We start from the raw sequence: 12,187 nt of genomic DNA, 5'->3' as shown, positions 1-12,187 counted from the left end.
GCTGAAAAAAATATGCTGGAGAGACAGAAGGAAAGATAACCGACAGTAGCTGAAGCTCAGCAGTCTCTTCCACCCTCTGCAACTTTTACATCTGCCACACAGAGATCCTCCGCACTGTTGCTTTGCTTATTTTCACAAACCAAGCATTTCCAGGGACAGCTTCAACTCAGAGATGAAGCTGTTAAGCTTCTTAACAAGCATAACCCCAGAGCCACGTGGCTGCTGCACTTGAACTGGACTTTATAATTAAAGAATTTATGTAAGGCTTTATGTTATAAAATTGTGTATTTTCTAATCAGGGGCAGAATTAATTTATAGCCTGGCTGCTGACAACATTACTATCTCTTATAGACAGAGAATAGCATTTATCAGTCTTGTGTTTTCTCAAAAGTCCGACATGTTTTGCATCATTAAATCCAAACTCTTCTTTTTTCTTCTTTCTCAATATGAAGTGCGTGCAGTTCTGAGCCATTTGTTTTCCACAGCACAATCGGATTCATTCTGTTTCCACCTACATGCACACAAACCCACTCAGACTGAAAGCAGCCTTTCTCCCTCCCGTTGTTTCTCATAAATTACTCGATTGTATACACAAATCTTCCTCAAACCAAAGCAAAAATGCAGCGACATAAATACCAGAGCGCACATACACAGAGACACCAGCAAGCACACCCAAACAGAGAGGAAAGGTGAGCTGACAGCTTCCATCTGTAGCTTGTTATCACTCTAGCAGCTCATCACCTCAGTGTGGAAATCACGCCAGTGTCTCACCTCTCACCAACCTCTCCCCCTCTCTCTTCCCTGCTCTCTATCCAGCTTCACCTCACCTCTTCTGCGTCTCCACCACACTCAGTCTCTTCTGTCTATCCATCTTTAATGTCCTTACTTGAAGTCATTTTTGAATAATAGAGTCTTAAGTTTCATCTCTTGTTTCTTTCTGTCTTCCTGTCCCTTTTGCTACTTGATCTTTATTCCTTGTCTCTCTTCTTTTTATCCATCTTTTTGCGCAGTCTATATATACATCCACAAATTCATGACAGCATCCATAGTGAAACATCTGTCTTCAATGTGCATTATTTCCCTAAAAGCAGTCAGCCAGTGCTGCACTGACAAACAGCAGATGTGCCAAAGCAAAGCGACACGCGAATGAGCATCTGGTTTCACTGTGTCAACCCTCACGCAGTCTCACCCGCTGCAAAGATGTGTTTGCAATAATTTATTATTGATTTGTTTACATTTCACTCTTCTGCACAATCGGTCTAAGGCATGCCCTGGTGTTTGTCAAATCTATACGTCAGACGTGTGGACTTTGCAATCTCATTCACTGCTCAGTCCACACGTCAGACGTGTGGACTTTGCAATCTCATTCACTGCTCCTGTTTTGCATACTACTCTTTGATCCAGGAGCCTGTGCAGTGAAGGAAAGAGCATGAAAAGGAGGAGAAGTGAGGTAAAATTGAGGGCACCACCACTGCCTGAATAGATTTTAATTTGGTTCTTAACTAGGAGGTATCACATGTTCTGCTGAGAAAACTTATCTGCAACTGTTTTTTCCATCATGTTAAGCAGTATGGCCTCTCCGTGTGGAGTTTGCATTACCTGCGTGGGTGTCTCTCTGATGTCCAAAGGCATGCACGTTTGGCTATCTGGGGGCTCTAAATTACATGTAGAAGTGAAAATTGTGTGTCCAGATTGGATCCTACTTCATGTCCAATACACGCTGGAGAATGGATGGATGGACTATGACTAGACCACTAATAATGCTGCCAACTTGCAGACTCCCTCAGAGCAGTGGTTGGATTTTGCGGTCAGACTGAGGTTGAAAGGCTGAAACACAAAAAGTAACTGGACCTGGACAATCAAATGAAATGAATGAAACCAAGAAGTTAAAAAAGTTGGGGAGATTAATGACACACTATTAAGCAATTTTTCTTTTAAGGTTAAAAAAAGACACTAAAATTCGGTAATTGTGGATTAGGAGTACATGCAGTATTGTGCAAAAGTCTTAAGATGTCACTTTCACATACTGCTCTTCTGCTATATTTGAACTTTTAGGTCTGGAACTTCTTCTTTTGTCCCCTTTGTTTAAGGAAACCACACTGAGATATGCCAAAAGAGCCATGAAATCTTTGGGAATCAGCTTGTTGGTGCAAAAATACTGTTTTACGCCTGTCCAACTCTGTTATCTTTGTCATGTTTCATTAATTTTAATGATGAAAAGGGAACAGAATTTGTGATAGTGATGTGGCAGGCTAGTAAAAGCAAAGGGTCTAAAGATACAATTTAAAATTTGTTCTTTGCTAACTTGTCTCTTATGTGCAGACACAACACACAACACGGAGGGTACATCCCATGGGTTGTATGCTTTAATGATTCAAAAGTAAGTGCTAAATGGCTTTACAAACCAGAAATATTTCTCTGAAAATAGGCAAGTTAATGATGAGACTGAAAATGAGTGAGCTGTGATCTTGAGCGGTGTCTTAAGACTTCTGTGCAGCACTGTATGTTGCTGTGTGGGTCACTGATGTCTGGTGCCACAAAGTTTGCTTAAAATTTTAAAATATTGCCAAACAAGTGAATAACAATGAAAAGAAGCTTTCATGTGCAGCAAATATGCCTTTTTTCAATGAGTACCTGTACAACTTATTATCACACACACCATATTTAAAGAGTGTCTATGCAAAGTCGCAATATTTAGGAGGGATTATTAACACAAAATCTCAATGGTAAACCTAAGAGTCAGTGTTTTATTGCCAGCAACACACACTTCTGTCTGCACTGTCCGCCAGTCTGCTGCTGTCATTTTCATGGCTCCATTTAGTGATGAAGAATAAATGTAAGAAGCTGGTTTGAACTGAGAATTTTATTAATGGACTATCGGAAACAAAAGAAAAAGTGGGTTAGATAACAAAGTGAAGAAAATATAATATACAAATTGGGCACAAGCAAAGTATAGGTACAAGCTATGTTACGATATATATATATATATATACATATATATATATATATACATATATATATATATATATATATATATATATATATATATATATATATATATATATTAGGGGTGCAACGATATTCGTATCGATATTGAACCGTTCGATACAGTGCTTTCGGTTCGGTACGCATATGTATCGAACAATACAAAATTTGTAATTTATTTTATCAACTTTCCTTCTGACGATGCTGTCTGTGTTGAGCGCTCAGTGAATCTGCGTTCGACTGCTCCGCCTAGGGTCGACAGTGCAGCCTAGGCGGAGTAGTCGAACGCAGATTCACTGAGCGCTCAACACAGACAGCATCGTCAGAAGGAGGAGCGCAGGGCAAGCTAGCGAGACAGAAGTTAAGCTCTCCTTACAACATGGACCTCCCCCACCCTCATTCAGATCTGGCGTTTGGAATTATTTTGGTTTTCATGTGACGTATGACCCTGAAGGTAAGCGAGTCATGGACTAAAGTAAAACAGTATGTTGGATGTGCCATGCAATGCTCAATTACATGGGTGGGAACTAGTGTGTTAGCGCAGTTAGCTCGTTAACGTGTTGGCCGTCTAGCCCCATGCATGGGGCGATCGGCGGTAGCTCGTTAACGGAGATTTGCCGTGTTGTGGCGTTAAGGTCATTTCAACGAGATTAACCTGAAAGCACTAGTGGGAACACAACGAATATGACTGCACATTTACGCCGACATCATCCTAGTGCAAAGACAAGTGGAAGCAGAAAAAAACCAAGCAAGCATGCTACTAACTTTAGCCGAGTCATTTAGACAGCTGTTTAATATGCTGCTGAGAATATAGCCCAGAAGAAGCGGATAGTATAGCTTTTATTTTGGAAAGAGACATTTCTCTGTAATAAACTCTCTTTTCCAAAGATGAGTGATTCCTCAATCAGATACAGGGCTCGCAATATCGCTAGCCCGACGTCCCGGGGCTAGCGATTTTTTCAGTCGGGGTACCAAAATCTATCTCTGCCCTGCCCGTCGGGCTTTTGTAGGAAGGAAAAATATATGTCAATGCTTTTGCATTCTTTCGGAAATGTAGCTGGGTAATTATGTCATTGGCATCGGTGAGCCACTGTCAATATGTGACATATTGAAATCGCGTTTGAATTTGCGCTTGTTTTTTTGCTTTCACTTTGCAATCGCGTGAACTGTGTATAGAGAGCGATAGCACTGATCTGTGAGTGATGATAATTTGTGCACCAATTCCTCTGACATCGTCTTATTAATTGTTAGCTTACTATGCAAACATGACAAGTGAAATCTCCCGCAGCTTAAACATGTGAGAGGTTGATCGCGCAGAGAATCGCTGAGCTTATGTGAGTGCGTGTGTAAAAGCAGCAGGATATATATTTGACTACGATGACCTGGATGACTGAGAACCTTCACAGACAGATATATATTTTAGTTCTGCTGAGCCAAATAAGACAGGTCAGGGTGAAGAAGTGACAGCCAAAGAAAAGCTTACCACAAAACGGAGAAGTTATGACAAATCAGACTATAAGGCAAAAAGAAAGTGCAGCTTTATGGTTTCATGGACAAAAGAATTTCTGTGGCTGCAATATGACGAGCTAAATAACCAGGGCTGCACATAAGTGGTCCGCAGGTGCGTATTCGCTGTCAAAATAAAAAACACGCACAAGGGTTAGGGTTAAATTTAAAAACTGTACTTTTGAGTTAAAATATATATTTATAATTTTAATAAATGACAAATTAAAAAGGCACGAACATTTTTTTGTATCGAAAGAATATCGAACCGTGACACCAAAGTATCGAACCGAACCGAACCGTGAATTTTGTGTATCGTTGCACCCCTAATATATATATATATATATATATTAGGGGTGCAACGATATTCGTATCGATATTGAACCGTTCGATACAGTGCTTTCGGTTCGGTACACATATGTATCGAACAATACAACATTTGTAATTTATTTTATCAATTTTCCTTCTGACGATGCTGTCTGTGTTGAGCGCTCAGTGAATCTGCATTTGACTACTCCGCCTAGGCTGCACTGTCCAGCGCAGATCCACTGAGCGCTCAACACAGACAGCATAGTCAGAAGGAAGAGCGCAGGGCAAGCTAGCGAGGCAGAAGTTAAGCTCTCCTTGCAACAGGAAAATTGAACCTCATTCAGATCTGGCGTTTGGAATTATTTTGGTTTTCATGTGACGTATGACCCTGAAGGTAAGCGAGTCATGGACTAAAGTAAAACAGTATGTTGGATGTGCCATGCAATGCTCAATTATATTGGTGTGAACTAGTGTGTTAGCGCAGTTAGCTCGTTAACGTGTTGGCCGTCTAGCCCCATGCACGGAGTGATCGGCGGTAGCTCGTTAACGGAGATTTGCCGTGTTGTGGCGTTAAGGTCATTTCAACGAGATTAACCTGAAAGCACTAGTGGGAACACAACGAATATGACTGCACATTTACGCCGACATCATCCTAGTGCAAAGACAAGTGGAAGCAGACAAAAAACAACAAGCATGCTACTAACTTTAGCCGAGTCATTTAGACAGCTGTTAGCACATGATTCTCCTTATGCTGCTGAGAATATAGCCCAGAAGAAGCGGATAGTATAGCTTTTATTTTGGAAAGAGACATTTCTCTGTAATAAACTCTCTTTTCCAAAGATGAGTGATTCCTCAATCAGATACAGGGCTTGCAATATCGCTAGCCCGACGTCCCGGAGCTAGCGATTTTTTTCAGTCGGGCTACCAAAATCTATCTCTTCCCTGCCCGTCGGGCTATTGTAGGAAAAATATATGTCAATGCATTTGCATTCTTTCAGAAATGTAGCTGGGTAATTATGTCATTGGCATCGGTGAGCCACTGTCAATATGTGACATATTGAAGTCGCGTTTGAATTTGCGCTTGTTTTTTTGCTTTCACTTTGCAATCGTGCAAACTGTGTATAGAGAGCGACAGTACTGATCTGTGAGTGATGATAATTTGTGCACCAATTCCTCTGACCTCGTCTTATTAATCGTTAGCTTACTATGCAAACATGACAAGTGAAATCTCCCGCAGCAAGCTTAAACATGTGAGAGGTTGATCGCGCAGAGAATCGCTGAGCTTATGTGAGTGCGTGTGTAAAAGCATTTCAGTTCTGCTGAGCCAAATAAGACAGGTCGGGGTGAAGAAGTGACAGCCAAAGAAAAGCTTACCACAAAACGGAGAAGTTATGACAAATCAGACTATAAGGCAAAAAGAAAGTGCAGCTTTAAGGTTTCATGGACAAAAGAATTTCTGTGGCTGCAATATGATGAGCTAAATAACCAGGGCTGCACATAAGTGGTCCGCAGGTGCGCATTCGCTGTCAAAATAAAAAACACGCACAAGGGTTAGGGTTAAATTTAAAAACTGTACTTTTGAGTTAAAATATATATTTATAATTTTAATAAATGACAAATAAAAAATGCATGAACATTTTTTTTGTATCGAAAAAATATCGAACCGTGACACCAAAGTATCGAACCGAACCGTGAATTTTGTGTATCGTTGCACCCCTAATATATATATATATATATATATATATATATATATATATATATATATATATATATATATATATATATATATATATATACACATATATGTATGCACATGCATACATGTCTGATAGTATCAGTGTTATTGTTGGCTCGGCAGGAGAAAAGAACACATCTGATGCCTATTAGACCCCCTGAGCTACAAAATACGCGCTAGTAGGGCACACATGCATGCCATAATGAACCAATAAGGTCAAACTATCCTTGTTCAAACCACATCTGTGCACATCTGAGATGACAAAACTTACTGTCAGACGCTTTCTCTAAATATTGCTCTTTGATGTTTTATTTTCACGAGCTCTGATACCAAAAAACGCACACACCCACATCCACAAACAGAGGCTCATTACACTGCTGACAGACTTCCCAGGGTATCATTAGATCTTGGCTGTATATTATTGCAGAGTGCCAAATATCTCTGGAATCCGCTGCGTGCACAAAAAGTCATCTCACAATGCTTCTCCTTCTCTCACCTCACCCACTCCTCCTGGGCTTCATCCTCCTCTCAAGGATATCAGATTCCCTCTCATCCTTTACATTTTTCCTCCTCATTTTTACAAGAGCTGGAAAATTCCTCAGAATTATGGACCTCTTCCTGACCTATGTCCTCGCTTTTTTTATTTCCTTCTTGACAGCATATGCAAAGAAAAAAAATGCACAATGTAATTCTGCTACATTTACTGTTAACTACTTACCTATTGCATTTGACGCTTCATCACAGACTTTACTTTTCTCTGGGTTGATTTGTTTACATTATGGCATGCTTGAATTAGGTATACTGTTCCACAGAGTTTCACCTTTCCTTTTTCTCTCACTTTTTCTTTCACTTTTCTATCACTTTCAGCTCAGATTGCCTCGCATTTATTGATAATCTGAACATTTCTTTCAAAAATTTGTCTCAAAAAACTTATGAAGCAACTTAAGGCAACTTTTGTTGTGATTCGGTACTATATAAATAAAACTGAACCGAGTTGAACTGCAAAATTACTCAAAGCATTCAGAAAAAAGAAGACTAAAACCAAGAGTCACTCTCTGCTGGTCATTAGAAGGAATATGTCTCTTCGTTTGCCGCACTTTTTGTAGGTCAGTGATGTCCATCTATTATATACAGTCTATAACACTTCCTAAAATATAACCCATTTATCTAAAGCCTATTAGCAAACTGACACAATAAACAGATTAAAATGGTAAACACAAGCTTCAAATCTTCATCTTCACATTGTTTGAAAGGATCCATGTTAGTCTGTTTGTGCTAACAACCAAACTAAATGTGAGTTTTACTCAGAGTAAAGAATAACTTTCAGACCTTTGCTGAAAGTTATTCTTTTTTTAGTGAGGTAATCAACCTCTTCCCATTCTACAGATTATCTGTTTTCTATAAATGAGTTGTAAAAAAAATGTATCCTCAAGAACAAAACTGAGCATAGCACTGAATTTCAGTTCACAAATACTGCAATCTGATATTAAGATTTTTTTTAATAACAGCTGTGATTGTAGCCTCTGTCACATTCTCACACAAAAAACACTTTTCTATACTCATGTATGTAAATTGTGTCCTGTAAGATAATTATTTGGGGGGGGGGGTTCTACTCATTTTGCTGAAACTGGAGAAGAAATCTAACTAAATATGTAATTTTTTCATGCAGCTTGCACATATCACCCATGTGCTATCTATCAATTTTGTTACGCAATTATTTTGAAAGTATTAATTTGCAGCTATTAATTCCCACATTACATTTCCCCAGGATTTATCCTGCAGATAACTCATGACAAAATAAATCCTGGGATTTCCTGCCAACCTGTTACTGCTCCTCACTGCAGATGTCATTCTACCCTCACAGCTCACATTTTAATGCAGCCAGTCCTTTATGACATGTGATAAAAACTGAGATGAATTTCAGAAAGGGAGCACAATCTTACGTGGGATTTTCAGTTTCTTTATTTTCTTACTTCCTGAATCTTCCTTCTGTCACAAAATTCTGACACACGCGTGCACGCACGCACACACACACATGCACGCACACACACGTACGCACACACACGTATGCACACACACGTACGCACGCACAAGTAGTCAAAGCATCTTCTCCCTAAGTCGTCTCAGGATGCTTGTCAGTATTCCTGTTATTCGATCTTCCCTCTTGGTCCAATCAAAACACAGCGTAGGGTGTTACCTCATCACCCGCAATTCCCATCAGGTCACCCCCCTCTTCCCTTATTTCATCATCCTCTCTTTCTCTCCTTATCTTTCATCCTCTCTGACAGCCAGATGCTTTCTTTTTATCCAGCTTTCTATTTTGTCCTCTTTCATCTTTTCTTCCTACTCCCGTTTTTAATCCACTCTAACTCCATTAATCAATTTTACCACACACTTTACTCTTTATGTCTTTCATCCAAACTGATCCCTCATAAACTCCATATCTCCTGGCCTCAGCTTTCCTCCATTCTTTTCATCATCCTTGCTTCTAACCTCTCTTAATCTCGCTCTTTCTCCCATTGTTTCAGAAATCCTTCTGTCTTTTCCTGTCAGGCTCTTATTTAATATCACTTCATCAGTCCTACATCACACTTAACTGTGTGAGAGAGAAAAAAACAATGCTGCATCTTTCTAGATTTTCTCCTCAGACTCAGCTTTTTAATTTACAGTTTTGCTCCCAGCCATTGCTCCCTCGATGCCTCCAAATCTGTATGAAATTCTGTGATGTCACTTGTTTTTGCAAAAACAATTCAACCAGATTACAGCTGGCCTCACCCACGCTTTATCTAAATGCAACAAAATGAAGACAAATATGCATTTAATTCCTCATTCCTAAATCAAATCCACTGATTAAATGATTTTAGGACTACTGAAGTAGCTCTGCTGTAATCTGCTGCTGCGCTAATGAAGATGAACGATGTCGCTGCGCTGCAGATCATTTCTAAAACATACAAAATATTTCAAATTCAGTTTTGAAATGTAATAAAAAAAACAAAAACAACAAACTGATTGATTTGTTCTGTTGTAGCAAAACGAATCAGGATTCAATTAAAGACAGAACGCTTAAAATCGGACAGCTGGTTGCAATACACGTTTGGCTGTCACAGTAGCAAACACAAAGATGCATTCACGCATAGAGCCTTCCTCTGGTATAAGTTAACGGCCATGTTTGTATGTTTGCAGTCGCTGTTTAATAGATCCATCAGTCCACAGTGGAGTCCTTTGTGCTGTGTTCTTCTTGTCAGCAGCTCTTGTGGAACTAATTGACTGCTACAAGCTTGAGTTTGTTTGTTTCGGTGGCAGGGGTGAAGCATCTCCCTACATGTGGCTTGTAATGCCCCTCGCCCAGCATTAGAGAGGGCTCTGACCTGTTTATCTGCCATTTCACTTTGGCTTGGAGCCAAAACACTGAATGGTAGCACACTACAATGACGTGAGTGGGCAAGAGGAACCCTCTTTGTCTCTTAAAGGGTTTTTGTGTCCTTTTTTGTTTGCTTCATTTCTGCTGGAAGACTCAGCTGTACCACATTTCTATCTGAAATGCTTACTACTCCCTTTATGTCTCCAGAGAAAGAATACATAAGCAATGATAAATTCATTTATCTGTCTCAGATCAAGAAAATGAGTGGCTGAATGATGTTTGTTCCTCAAGCTGGAACAGCAGGACTTTGTATGAAAAACACTGGCAAGGCATCTGTCATTTCAGCACCACAGCCCTGCATGCTCTTGGCAGATGATGACATGCTGGAGGAGGCCAAGTTCAACATTAGTCCAAGTGAGTACAAAGTTTTCTGTGTGATTTGTGTAAAGCTTTTAAAAACTTTGGGTGGACTAACAGTACAGACGATCGTGTAAAATATGTGGACTTTCATTTTAAACCTATATTTCTTTGTTGGCCATAACACAATTATTATTATTTTTTACCTAGGCTGACCATGGACTTCTTGTGATTACAGCATCTTGTTCACTGATTTCAGTTCAGGTTACAGGTTCCAAAAGAGTCTCGCTTGCTCATGCATGCGGCTTGGTGAAATCACCATTTTATTAAAGTGACGGTAACAAACCAACTGGAATGACTTTTACCAGCATAGTTTTATGTTCAAATCACATCACATCTCTGTGTGTGCCAATATCAGTCTCCACATCAATCTCATCCTCATATAATAGCAACTTGACAATCACAAGGTCCTAAATGGCATCATAATTTCATCATGTTGCCTTAAAAAAGACAAAAAACTAACACCTTTGATGATAAAATAGTTAAGAAAATGTTTAACGAGGTCATAAATCACATAAGATGTAGGGTAATTTTCTCATAGGTTTCTACGCAGTCTATTTCTTGCAACCAGACGTGCTGCCCCCTGTTGGTCATTAGAAAGGTTGTAGAGTCTCAACATACTGAAGCGATCGTGGCTCACAGAGAGATCATGGCTCAAGAGTTGGGAGTTTGCCTTGTAATCGGAAGGTTGCCGGTTCGAGCCCCGGCTCGGACAGTCTCGGTCGTTGTGTCCTTGGGCAAGACACTTCACCCCCTACTGGTGGTGGGCAGAGGGCCCGGTGGTGCCAGTGTCCGGCAGCCTCGCCTCCGCCAGCCTCGCCTCTGTCAGTGCGCCCCAGGGTGGCTGTGGCTACAATGTAGCTTGCCATCACCAGCGTGTGAATGTGTGGATGACTGGATGTGTAAAGCGCTTTGGGGTCCTTAGGGACTAGAAAAGCACTATACAAATACAGACCATTTACCAAGAAGGGTGTAGTGTATTTTCAATGTCTTCTAACTTTCCTTTGACTACTTTTCCAAGCCTACCTTGAGAGCCTGGACTTGAATGTTTTATGACACTTTTTTGGTCATAGTTTTACCATTTTTCTTTTCACTTTAGTGTAGATAACATGATCTGCAGCTCCACTGATGCTGTCTTCAAGAAGCTGTCAATGATGCTAAGTGCTAATTTGGCAAACAAGCGTGAAAATGTAAGAGACTTCCTAAAAAGCTTTCAGAAAACTTCCTCCTTACTTCTAAGTCTGATTGTTATCAGGAAACAAGACCCAAACTAGATTCAGAGTAGAGAAGACCTATTGTGAAAACCATGGAGGGGGGCGGCTGTGTGTCTTTTGGGTGTGGCAGAGTGTGGAAAGACTAGATAAATAGTTTGTCAGGACTTGAGTCCCCCTCGCTCAAGACAACATAAACCCGGCACTGAGGACACTGAGATTGGTTTTGGCTAGCCTCTTAGCACACATGCACACTCACACATACAGCCATTTACACACACACAACTCTTCTTAACGTGTTAGTCAAACAATTGTGGGCAGCCAGAAAGGCTTCACAAAAGACAGGGATACAGGATACTCCCACTATATGCACAAGACTCACCAGCGCACACACACACACCCTGTAATTCCTGTGTGTAAGTGGCATACTTAGTAATCTACATGACAGATAGTCAAAGCCACATTGTTGGGACTTGAACCCTCAACCTTTGCTTCTCAAAGGGACCAGTGTCTTTCAGTCGTCAGGTTAGCTCCTGTCTTCTCTTTATCCTTCTATCTGTCATGCTTACACCGCTCTCATTTTTCTCTCTCAACCCTTTCAACCTCCTGTCGTTTCCTTTCCGTTTCATTCTCCTAGCCCCTCTCCGTCTTTTATCATCCATTTAT

General features: G+C 40.3%; 1 protein-coding gene across 2 annotated transcripts in view; it reads right to left on the bottom strand.

Moving 5' to 3' along the window:
* Positions 1-12,187, bottom strand: part of sema3bl (sema domain, immunoglobulin domain (Ig), short basic domain, secreted, (semaphorin) 3bl) — a 62,878-nt gene that overhangs the window by 43,303 nt on the left and 7,388 nt on the right. The gene's annotated exons all lie outside the window — the stretch shown is intronic.

Source organism: Rhamphochromis sp. 'chilingali' (genome assembly GCF_963969265.1).
Source record: "Rhamphochromis sp. 'chilingali' genome assembly, chromosome: 12".
Taxonomy (NCBI): Eukaryota; Metazoa; Chordata; class Actinopteri; order Cichliformes; family Cichlidae; genus Rhamphochromis; species Rhamphochromis sp. 'chilingali'.
Note: the sequence above shows the minus strand (reverse complement) of the source record. Positions and strands in the feature narration are given on the sequence as shown.